Source organism: Elephas maximus, chromosome 3 (assembly GCF_024166365.1).
Source record: "Elephas maximus indicus isolate mEleMax1 chromosome 3, mEleMax1 primary haplotype, whole genome shotgun sequence".
In the NCBI taxonomy this organism is placed as follows: domain Eukaryota; kingdom Metazoa; phylum Chordata; class Mammalia; order Proboscidea; family Elephantidae; genus Elephas; species Elephas maximus.
Window position 1 is genome coordinate 101,411,263 of NC_064821.1, and position 13,072 is coordinate 101,424,334.

The 13,072-nt window shown below is 42.7% G+C and overlaps 1 protein-coding gene across 1 annotated transcript in view; it reads right to left on the reverse strand.

Moving 5' to 3' along the window:
- The window catches only part of DAB1 (DAB adaptor protein 1), a 474,069-nt gene that overhangs the window by 394,371 nt on the left and 66,626 nt on the right, over positions 1 to 13,072 (reverse strand). The window lies entirely within an intron of this gene.

The following is a 13,072-nucleotide window of genomic DNA, read 5'->3' on the forward strand; positions in this document are numbered from 1 at the left end:
ACTAACTGAAATGTTGGCAGTTCTAAGCCACTCAGAGCCAGCTCAGAAGGAAGGCCTGATGGTCTGCTTCCAAAAGGTCATGGCTTTTGAAAACCCTATGGAGCACAGTTCTACTCTGAAACACATGGGGTCGCCCTAAGTTGGGACTGACTTGGATGTAATTGGTTGGTTTGGTTGTCTGTTTTCCCATCTGGAATGGAAAAATAATAATACCTCCCTCAGAGACAATGGACGTGAAGGCATTCTGCAACAAGTAAATAAAGCAGGAGGCCAGGGTAAAGGTGATGAAGAGGTAAGCGAGGCCAGAAGGGGAGGCATGGAAGCCTGCTGGCTCCCAGGCTTGGGCATTATCAGTGAATCTGAACCTCAGAAACGTTACCTTTTGGGGTCCATTCCTGTATCTAAATAATAAAAGCTTATTTCTAAAAGTGATATCTAGTGCCCAGTCATCTGACTCGGAAATCCTACAATTCTATATAACTACCAAAGGATAAAAAAAGATTTAATAAAAGAACTTTAATAACGGCAGTTCAATTTTAAGGCAAAATAACTGTAATTACTTGGAACCTTCATAACATCTAAAATCTGATTAAAATGTACCGTCATTTATGAACTGAGATTAGATGGTGATCGTGTATCACGGCTCTGCAATTACTGCTGGCGGCTGCACAGAGAAGAAGCTCGGGGCTGCTGCTTTTTCACACGTGCATTGTACTCTAATCCCCTGATGGAAAGGCAATTTTAACGCAATGCAGATACCAAAGAGGGAGAGGAATTAACCTTTGTGAGTTACTGTTGTGTATCAGGAACTGATAGGCACTTTAGAGAAAGTGCCTAAGTAGATACTATCATCATCATCATTTAAAAAATGAAAAACCTGAGACAGAGAGTTAAGTCTCTGGTCCAAGGTCACAGAGCTAGAAAACGGAAAAGGCGAGTGAGATGGGAACCTAACTATTTGGCTCCAGAGCCTGTGATCTTTCTCTATGTCACAAAAGAGCTTAACTGGGAGGCTTAAGGTATAAATCACAGCGCTTCATTGCAAGCGGCTCCCCTGTGGCAATTTTTAACTAATTTCAGAGGAGACGGGGTGAGGAGGAAGGGGAGGATGGTGGAGGAACAGACGTGCCAGTTAATATTTAAGCTGCAACTTGATTTTGTAGGTCGTAGCTTGGAAGCCTCTGCAAATTCTATCTGAAGAATGTTACTTTACAGATATTTTGATGCAAGAACAATTAGTATTTTAAAACATTCATCCTTTCAACACACAATTAATGATTAAATATTTATTCATTCATCAAATATTGAAACGTCAATTTTCAGAGAGGTCTCCCTGGCCACCCCATGTAAAACTGAACCCCCATACTTCTTATACCTGTTTTTCTTATTCTACCTACATGTTACTTAATTACAACACACAAAGAGAGGAAAAGAGACGAAAATTTATAAATTCATGTATAAATTATATTTGTTTAATTTCTATATTTTCATCTCAACATCCCCAAAATGGAAGCTTTCCTTTCACAGGAATTTTCAATCAATTTTGTGGCTGCTGTTCCCCAGTAGAACGAGCCCTGGTGGTACAGTGGTTAAGGGCTCGGCTACTAACCAAAAGGCCAGTGCTTAAACCCACCAAGCCACACCACAGACAAAAGATGTGGCAGTCTGCTTCTGTAAAGATTTACAGCCTTGGAAACCCTGTGGGGCAGTTCTACTATGTTCTATAGGGTCACTACAAGTCGGAATCGACTCCACAACAATGATAAGGGGTGGGTTCCCCAATACCTGGGGCACTGTCTGAACATAGGAGGCCCTTGAAAATATGTGTTGAATGAATGAAACGCTGAGGTTATAGAGTGAAAAGGGATAAACGTTTCTCTGACCCACATGTCAGGTTCTTGTGAGAATGTGAGTTTTTGTTGTTGTTTTGGGGTTTTTCTGTTTGTTTTTTTTAATCCCTTTATTTCAGGCTGTTCTGAATTTGCCACCTACTCCTTCAGTTATTTATTTAATCGTTTAATAAGCATTTATTGTCTACAATGTTCCAGGCACTCTTCCAGGTGCTTGGACTCCAGTTGTGAGCAAAATCAGCAAAGTTTATGCCCTTGTGAAGTTCACAATCTGGTGGAGGAAAACTGACAAAGAAAACAAAACCAAAAGTTCTATAACAGGTAACGATAAGGGCTACTACACCAATCAGGGCAAGAAGACACTAACTGGGGAAAAGGTAGGAAGGGGAGGGGCTAACTCAGTTCAAAAGGTCAGGGAAGGCAGGCGTCTCTAGGCAGGTGAACCAAAAAAGCCAAACCAATTGCCATCAAGTCAATTCCAACTCATGGTGACCTTATGTGTGTCCAGCTTTCAACAAATACAGAATACCTGAATCCAGGAGAAGGCTTAGGGTCAACAGGACAGGGGCAGAGGCCCACCATGCTTTATCAAAATGGCCCAAATTATTTCTCATCTTGAATCTTCAGCTTCGTTACTGGGTACAGTGAGAATAATAATACCTGTCATTCCTACCTTACAAGGCAGGGTTGCCATGACCACCAAGTGGAACATCCATCCCAGTTCCCTCACCCATAAGATGAAGGGGTTTGCATTACATGACTTCTATGATCCCTTCCTACTGTAATTTTCTAAGATTCTATTCATGTAAAAGAGCCCTTGAAACTCTAATTTACTGCCCCAATATATGAGATAATAGTCATCACTATGGCATCATCTGTTGTTATTCCAATGATTCCCTCTGGTTTAGGAGTTCAGGGGCCCCATCATCAAAGCATTCTTCAGCCCTGTTTTATTGAAATGATTTCAAGATCTCACTGGAAACCTAAGTTAAACGGTAATTTCATTCCTAGAGATGTTTTGTTGTCTAAGCCATAATTTAAATGCCCATTCTAAATTCTCCCAATTATCAGCACTAAATGGAAGACAAAAATGGCACAGCTAATCCAAAAGGCCTGTTCTAATTTGGTGTTAGCCTGTACTTTAGGACTTCTTTCTTTCTTTTAGGGAGCGTTTCTGCTTTCCCAACCCTACCATGGTTAAGTTACTGTTAAAACGAGTAACCATCAGGTGAGCAAGAGATGCTGGTATGACAAAGGGAATGGTTAATAAACTGCTATTCATGGATAACCTCTGGGGCTCCATCACTCCTCTGACACTGTAGGGGAGCTTCTTTGTTTTCATTCTAAACTCAAAAAACTGAACTCAATTTAAAAACTTTCCAAGTTTCCTTCCAGATGAAACATTTGGCCCGTTAGTCACTGTTACCCGGAGCACAGGAATATAAATTCCCTTCAAATGACACCAACACAAGCCTGAAGGGGACAAACTCATATATTCAAAACTTACCAAGAGTTTCCTCTGTGCTAGGCAAGGAGCTGAGGGCTTGGGAATACAGAGGAGTAAAGACTTGTCCTTGCCCCCAGAGCTTACTGTCTACTGTAGGTGACGTACAGATAAATGCAGAAGTTGCTAGATTATCACAGGGGCTACAACAGAACTGTGAGCAGGGTACAGGGAGGACCAAAGGAGAGGCAGCAATTTTTCTGGGTTTAGGAGGTTAAAAGAAAGTCTTCATGTGACCCTTGGGGGTGACTCTTGAACTATGGTTTAAAATATAAAGCAAAAGAGCTGAAAAGCAGGAACTAATATTTAATATGCCAGAGCCAGTAATCGATGTCTTGTAACCCTTGCCTCATTTAAGCTCTAAAGTACCTATGGGGTAAGTTTTATCATCTCCATCGTACAGGTAAAGCAATTGAGGCACAGAAGGTGCTATAACTCTCCCCAATTCACTCTCCTTGCCAGAGTCAGGATTAAAAACCAATATGCCCTCAAGGAAGCAGACTACGATGCCTTTTCTCCCCTTCTACAAGTACCCACGGTGCATCCTCCATGAAGTTCTCTATCTCTCTCTATCTAACCACAGCCAACTCTCTCCTGACCTACTACAAACAACTGTGCAAAGTCTAAACCACATCACTTGGCTTTCCTCCACTGGAAAAGCCTCTCTTGTTTAGTTCTCTACATGTGGTTTGGGTTCTTTTCTCTCTCCAACAGCTCCAGAGCTCTCCAGGGAAGAAGTCACGTCCTGCCCTTGGCTTACCCCCTTCACAAAGAGTGTTCCACACACAGAGGTAAGAGATGGGCCAAGCCCTCCATAGAAGAGGAGAACCAAAAAAAAAAAAAACCCAAAACCTGTTGCCGTCAAGTCGATTCCGACTCCCTATTATAGGACAGAGTAGAACCACCCCATAGAGTTTCCAAGGAGCGCCTGGTGGATTCAAACTACCGACCTTTTGGTTAGGAGCCATAGCACTTAACCACTAAGCCACCAGGGTTTCCGAGCAGGAGAAGAGGAGGAGAAGAGAACCATATAAATCCAGACCCATTTTGGAAATCTGGTGGCATAGTGGTTAAGTGCTATGGCTGCTAACCAAAAGGTCAGCAGTTCGAATCCACCAGGTGCTCCTTGGAAACTCAGTGGGGGAGTGCTACTCTGTCCTACAGGGACGCTATGAGTTGGAATGGACTGAACAGCAACGGGTTTTTTTGTTTGTTTTGGGGGGGAATGGAGCAGTAAACCCTCACCCTTTCGTGTGAAAGGCAACTCAAAATTCATTCCACGTGCTGAAAGTAAGTTCTATACAGGTGATCCTGACAGCCTCCGGGCAGCCCCCTCCCACCATTCTAAAGACCGGCAGATCTTAGCCCAGCTGACAACAGCAAGACCCATGACCCAGGGTCCTTCAAACACAGCCCTCCTTTATTCCCTTTTTTCTTCCCTTTTATCTCTCCTTCATGCTCCAGCTGGGACCTTTCCCATGCCACACCGTCAGGCCTTGGTGGTGACTCTGAATGCTTCTCTTTAACTCTTACCTTGCTTCTATAAAATGACCATCACGTTCCGGTTAGAAGAAGGTTCTATGGACCTGAGGACCTAGTTACAGCAGCACCCACACTGTCTGAGCACCACACATTTAGCCTGTCATTTGCTGACATGAAGCTGCCTCCTCTAAGCAGAAAGCCACATTTCTAAAACACAGAACGCTGTGGTACCTTTTTTCTAAATGGGTTTTTAAAAAAACAGTTCCCTGAAGATGGTCCTCAGGGTTTTGAAATGTTTGAAAATAATCTCCTTTCCATTAATGCACAGACTAACATATTTCCCCTGCTGCTAAATGACACCTTTCGGGACTGATGATGAACGTACAGTCATGCCACTTAGGAACCTTCAGGCGAAAGGCAATATGCATTATTTCAGTGGCTGCTGAGAAATTCCATATCAGGAACATATACACAAATGGTGAGGCTGGATCCTCCCATGCCCCATCCCAGGGGGAAAGAAAAAAAACAAAGGTATAGACAAAAACTAATTATATTCATCTGCACTTTGTCCAAGAGTCACTATAAAAGGATCTACTTTATGTGACTAAAGTACTGACTGTCGTCTTCTTGCATTGACAATCGCGTCTGTAGACTCTCATCAACATGTGACTATCCTGGGAGACACGTTTATTCATGGGCAAAAATTAGAAGCATAGGAGACTTCATGTCTATGGTAGTATATCTTTGCAGCTGGCACAGATATTTATAAGTGGACCTGATTTCTCAAATGGTCACATCTCTAGAACCCAGCGCTCTCTCTGCTAACTCATGTTGTCCTCCCATCATCCTGAATCACTGTCCTGATCAGATGTCATTTACTGAGAGCTTTTAACATGCACTGAGCCCCGTGATAAGCTAAACATGTATCAGGTCATTTAATCCTCATAATTAAAAGGTGCCCACTATTTTTATCCTATCCTCTTCTTTAAATGAGGACACTGACGAACACAGAGCTTAAGGAACTGACCTTAGGCCCCATCAGGTAGGAAGTGACACAGTCGGGATCTGAACACAGATCTGTTTGATTCCATCACTCTGTTGTGTTTTTGTTGTGTGAGGGTTTCCTAGGCTGTAATCTTTATGGGAGCAGATCACCAGGTATTTTCTCCCACAGAGTGGCTGGAGAGTTCGAACCTCTGACCTTTCGTTTAGCAGCTGAGCGCTTAACCATTGCACCACCAGGCCTCGTTCACCACTCTCTACTGCTTTCTTACTTGCTATCATCACTGTTAAGAGTTGACCAGCCCTGGTGGCCAAGTAGTGAAACGTTCGGTTGTTAACCAAAAGGCCAGCAGTTCAAATTCACTAGCCACTCCTTGGAAACCCTATGGGACAATACTACTCTGTACTATAGGGTTGCTACCAGTCGGAGTCAACTTGACGGCGACGGGTTATAGATTCAATGATGTGTAATAACAAAACACATGCTGACGGTTGTTCCTGTTAAACATTTAGTGGCAGGAAAAGAAGAAAAGCACGATGCTGTTTCTATGTGGCCCCTGGAGCTGAGTGAAACGAGCTTTCTCCATACTCAGATCCACTTGGCAGGATGCTACTCAGGAAGAGAAGCAATAATTACAAGTTCCTGACTGGCGGGGCCAATCAAAGGCAGGCCTGCACCTCTGACGTGGCACAAAAAGGATCAATGACCTTTGGAATGAGAGAGAAGTAAATCTCAAAGCCCAGGTGGCTCCAACAAAATCAAACACCTGGCTTCAGACGCCTTCAAAGAACAACAGCTGCTCCCGTCAAAGGCCGAAACACTAAGATAAAATGAACATCCTCTTAATGAAAGATCATTGTGAACCTTGCAAACCACAGCCTGTGGGCTTATAAAATGATTCCGCGGATTCATCTCAGAACTTACTAAAGATTCTCCGAGCACCCTGTGCCAAGAGCTAGAGATTCAGAAGTAAGTAGGGCAAGGTCCAAGAGCTTGAATGAAACAGAAGAGAAAGACGTATTGAAGTCGCCACACCAGTAGCCCCCACTCCTTGTATACCCACCATGGGCAAGGCATTGATAGGTGCTTCACGTTCACTATCTCCTTAATGCTATGAAAAGGTGCACTATTACCTGCGCTCTACAAATGAAAGTTCTGTGGTTCAGAAAGGTAGAACCACTTCTGCAAGTTTAAACAGCTAGGAAGTAACCGAACTGAGTCAATCCTAGGTTTTTCAGACTTCGATCCTAACCAATAAGCTATACTGGCTCCGTGCCCAGAAATAATTACAATGCAGCATCGTAAGGGCAACACCAGAGATGAGAAAGGAACTCATGTGAGGGAATATAAGAAAGATGGGGTAACTTTCATAGGACTGATACCTGAATTGGTTTTTGAAGGAAAGCCAGGAGTTTATCAGGCAGGCAAAGGGGGTTGAACATTTAAGGCAGGAAGAACTCAGGAGCCCAGAGGCACAAAATAGCATAGCCCACTAAGGAGCTACAAGAAATTCTGTACGGCAATCATATACAGCGATACTAGAGACGGAGGTAGCAATTTGGCTGCAGGTGTAGGCAGGGAGCAGGCTAAGGAGTCATACATAAACATGTGTGCGTGAATATTACATACACACCTTTTTATGTGATTTTCCCAGAGCAAGAACTAACTTGTGTTTTCCTGGACCCCTGGTGTGAGTGAAAACAAGCAGAATTCCACTAAGGCCATCATTGACTTTCATGGGGCCATTCAGCTGCAAATGGCCCGTCTACTAACCCAGAGCTTTTATAAAACACGCACATGTGTTTATTTGTTGTTTCTCCCTGCTCAGAAATAACAACTTAGCTACCTAACATGTAAAATGTGGATGGGTGTGCACCTGTCAGTTTCTAGGGCGCTTAGCCACAGTCAAAAATAAATGAAGCAAAGTACAGAAAGAATCAAAACTAAATGGAAAATGTGAGTACCTACAGTCCCTTCACGTGAAAAGGAAACTATCAAATTTGAACCCCCCAAAAAGACTGTATTCCTAAATCTGAGGAGGCAGAAAACTTACACCTGGCTGACTTTGTTCCACCCTACAACACACAAGGCCTGACAAGATGGAAAATGAACCAAACCAGAAATCAAGACAATTCTGAATGAGACTCTATTCTGCCGCTGAGTCACTGTATGACCTGGACTATGTCATTTCACCTCTCTAAACCTCAGTTTCTCATCTGGAAATGGGCACAATAATGATACCTACTGCCATGTTCGTGATAAGGAATTAAAAGAGAAAATGCATATAAAGCTGTTAAGCATAGCATCTGACAAACAATGCTTATTACAGCAACTTGAAATTTTGTTATTATAAACTAAAGACATTTTGCCTAAAATATGTTTTTTTCTAAAACTTGACTTAGGCATGAGTAGGGTGTGCCTAAGCCAGAAAGGTGATATGTTTCTAATATTGCTAATAATAGCAGCTCTAGTTTATTGGGGGTATTGGTAGTTCAGTGGTAGAATTCTCACCTTCCATGAGGGAAACCCAGGTTCAGTTTCCCACCAGGCACCTCCCGTGCAAACACTACCCATCTGTCAGCGGAGGATGGCAGGCTGCTCTGATGCTGAACGGGTTTCAGCAGGGCTTTCAGACTGAGACGGACCAGGAAGAAAGGCCTGGTGATCTATTTCTGAAAATCAGCCACTGAAAACCCTATTGGTAACAACGGTCCGATTCACAACTGTTCATCGGGGTGGTACGGGACTGGGCAGCATTATACTCTGTTGTTCATGGGGGTCACCATGGGTCAAGAGCCAACTCCAGGACAGCTAACAACAACTAGTTCACTGAGCACTCACTATAATGCCCAGCAGTGTGTCACTTAAATTTTACAGCTACCCTGTGGGGTAGGTAATATTATCATACCTATTTTATAGATGAAAAAACTGATGCACAGAAACGAAATAATCTGCCCAAAGATAACATAGCTAGAAATTTAAGGAGTGAGATTTGAACCCATATATTACTGTAACTTAGAGCTTTTCCTTTTGCATCTGTTTAGAATTATTTCCACTGCATTTTAATTTTACTTTTTACCCCATTCCTTATTTTTTCAACTCAGTTTATTCAGCAGACATTCACTGAGAGTCCTGCATGAACCAGACACTGTTCTAGACCATATTACAAAGTTGAGAAGACACTTTCTCTGTCCTCAACGAGGATATGGCAATTCTGTTCTATACTGCCCACAGCCTTCCATTCCTTGTTTGTCCATCCACCTCTCTTTGGATGGAAAAGTCCTTGCAATCTCGGACAAGTCTTCTTTGACTCTAGCTACAACATCAAGCGTGCCGGCAGCGGGGGTTCAGTGGCGGAACTCTCATTTTCCATGTGGAAGACCCAGGTTCAAATCCCAGCCAATGTACCTCAAGCACAGCTACCACCCAGCTGTTTGCACGTAGCTATGATGCTGAACAAATTTCAGTGGGGCTTCCAGACTGAGATGGACTAGGCAGAAAGGCCTGGCAATCTACTTCTGAAAATCAGCCAAAGAAAACCCTATGGATCACAACAGGATGGCACAGGACTGGGCAATGTTCTGCTCCATTGTGCCAGGAGTCACCATGAGCTGGGGCCAAGGCAACTGTAGCGAACAACCAAACATCAAGCACAGAGCTTCAGACAACAGAGCAAATGCCCATAAACGTTTGTAATGCTGGCCATTACCTTCGTTCCCATTTAATGAGCAAGTACAGGGCCCTGCGCTAGATGCTCATCATTTTGTCCCAATTTTAAGCAACAGAAAGGGAGTTGTAGGGGTTAGGGAACGCACCTGGGGTTATCCGGAGCTACTGACACTCAGTCTGCTTGAGTCCAAAGCCAGTGGACTTCTCACCACTGTTTCTGCTCTGCCTCCCGCTCTTCCCCCTGCAAACCGCAGAATAACAGATGAGGCCTGGGATGAATGAGTACTCCCAGAGCTCCAGGGCCTTCTGCCAAACTTCACGAACCCACAACTTCATAGCTTACACGAGGCGAAGGATAAAAATGAAGGCAGCCTGATGGTATCTATAAACACCTCAAAGCTTCTTTTCCTTTCACTTAAAAATTCTCCAGTAATTGTTTTTTTGCCACAGTTAATCATAAAAATGAATCACCTCAAATTTTTGAAAGAAATTCTCCTTCAAAATCTGTCAACTTTGTGCCACAAATTCATTTATTATGGGACCGCATGATGCCTCCCAGGACTGCATTTTATTTAAACGTGACATTTTTTCACTCTGTTTTGATTCCACATGTGAAAATCGTTTCTATCAATCTTTCACTGGAGCCAAACATAACTGTGTTGCTCACTGAAACATTAAATACAGACTCAGAGTCCTAGACTCAAATTAAAAAATAAAAATAAAGTAGTATCTGGCTGACATCCATAACATCATGGCCGGAGAGACCACAGATTTGAGAACTATTGGGGACCTACTTGCAAGATAAAAATCAAGCAATCCTAATCCTTTTTGAATTTAGGTCATTTCAAAAGTCCAAAGACTTTACGTCGGGTGATTTTTCATTTTGAGGTTCAATTTTGGAGATTGTTTACTATTCTGATTTTGAAAGGAACATTACATCTTCAATGAAATCACCAGGCTCCCTTGGGGCACTGATGGTAATCGATGATTTTCCGCATCAGTTGCTGGTGGGTTCAGGGTGGAGGGGGACACATGCTATATACATGCATGCCCCATAATGCATCACTCTCTCTCTCTAAACAGTGGCAGCAAACGGGCACATCCAATACTATACCACTTTCTTCTATCATTCACAACGATGTCCCACGTGGGCTCTGAAAGTCTGAAAAAAGAAGCATTTCCCATGTTCTAAGGATGAAGGGAACCCTGGCCAATCCATCATGCTTTGTCTGCTAATGATAGACTCATGCATAAGAGCGACCATAAATAGAGAGAGGCAGCAGGCACGAAAAGGAGTGAATCAACTGTCAACGGTAGGGATCTGAAGGACTGCAAAGCTGTGATTAGAATTTTCAATCGGGACTTCTACGATTTATCATGGTATTGTATTGGGGGGTGCTGGAGAGAGAAATCTGGAGAGGCATATTCTTCCATCAACCCCGGCCTCCATTCTTCTATTTGCAGAGGTAAGCCCCAGCTGTCATGAAAATCTCAGTGTCTCATTGACTCAAAGACTGAAACTTTAAAAGATCTGCTAAGTAGGAAAGACACATTAAACAACCAGGATTAGAGAACCACGTGTTCCTCCCACAGTCCCCAGATTAACGTCCCTACAATACAATTCTGGTCTTGGCGTGCCTGATCAAAAACACCTTAGTTCTCCCTTCTCTCCTTTTCTCCTCTCCCTCCTCCTTCCTTCTTTCTCTCTTCCTACTTTCTTTTCTTCCCAACTTTCTTTGCCTCTTTCTTAACTTTCTCCCTTTCTTTTCTGGCTTTAATTCACTTTTCCCCTTCTCTTTCCTGCCCACCTTCCTGTCTACCTACTTTCCTTCCTTCCATAGGTATTAAGTTCCTACAGAGAAAAACCATTCCCGAGTTTAATAATTCACAGTCTGTTGGGAAAGAGACCCTCACATATGGACAACCTCAAAAGAGGGTGAAATAAAACACTGGTGCTACAAAAGTACAGTGGAGTTCAAGGGTGAACATCAGTGATGCTTAGAAAAGCTTCCTAGATGAGGTGGGAATGTGTTGCCTGCAGACGAAATGGCACTTGCAAAGGCAAGTAGACAAATGGACATAGTATTTTCTAGGGTTACAGGTATACCAGTGTGGCTTGAATACAGTTTATGAGGGAGTGATATGAAATAAGTCTGGAGAGGTAAACACACCCCGTTAGGGAACGCTTTGGACATAAGGATTTTATAAAGGCAATAGAGAGAAACAGTAGGCCTTAAGCACAAATGGTGAGGGTGACAATTAGATTTTGAATTAAACCTAAATAAATACACACACATGCGCACACACACGCCTTCCGTGAGCATGCTATTTACAACTACAACCTAACTCACTAGACTAGCTATCGCCCGTCCCTACATAGTTTTCTCTGTTGGACTTATCACCATCGAGTATCGGGTTTACTTATTAATTTTGTATATTGTCTCTCTGCCTTTACTGAAATGTAAGCTCCACAAAAGCAGGGATTTTTGTTTTGTTCACTGCTGCATGCCATGCACCTACAACAGCGTCTGGCACATGGTAAATATTCAACGACTATTCCTGAATGAATATGGTCTTTTCAAAGACAGTAAAACTTAATCTTCTCAACATCTTATTTGGAACAAAAACCTTGTCTTTAAAGTGGACACATCACTTAAATTTTCTCAATCTCAATTCCCTGATCTGTAGAAAACAGGTATCATGGATGGAATTGTGTTCCCCCAAAATATCTGTCAACTTGGCTGACAGTATTGTGTGATTGTCCACCATTTTGTCATCTGATGTGATTTTCCTATGTGTTGTAAATCCTGTCTCTATGTTAATGAGATAGGATTAGCAGCAGTTATGTAGACTCAGTCTAGGAGATTAATCTACAACTTAAGCCAATCTCTTTTGAGATATAAAAGAGAGAGAAGCGAGCAGAGACATGGGGGACCACAAGCCACCAAGAAACAAGAGCCAGGAGAATACGGCTTCCTTTGGACCCCGGTCCCTGTGCTGAGAAGCTCCTCAACCAGGGGAAGATTCAGGACAAGGACCTTCCTCCAGGGCCAACAAAGAAGAGAAAGGCTTCCCCTAAAGTTGATGCCCTGAATTTGAACTTGTAGTCTACTAGACTCTTTGTTGAAGCCATCCACTTGTGGTATTTCTGTTACAGCAGCACTAGGTAACTACGACAGCAGGTTAAAACGTCTAATGTAAAAGTACTTACAATGAAAATTTATGTAAAGAACCTAGAACAGCAACTGGCATATAGTAAGTCCTCAATAAACTTCAACTACTGTTTTATGTTTTTGTTGATATCACATTTACTTCCACTGGCTGGGTAGCTCCCTGAGGACAAGGACTGGATCTTAGCCAGCCAGCATATATAGTAGGGGTTCAAAGAATAGCTTCTGACTCATGGAATCTATACCATCAACCTATTGGATTTTCTCATTCAGTCAGAAGGTAATTCTTTAAAATCTTTCCAAGTATTCCAATGAGCTCTTTTCAGAAAGAAATAACTCTTGGAAAGGCAATGTGCTTTTCAAGCAATGCAATTTATAGGACCAATGCTCAACT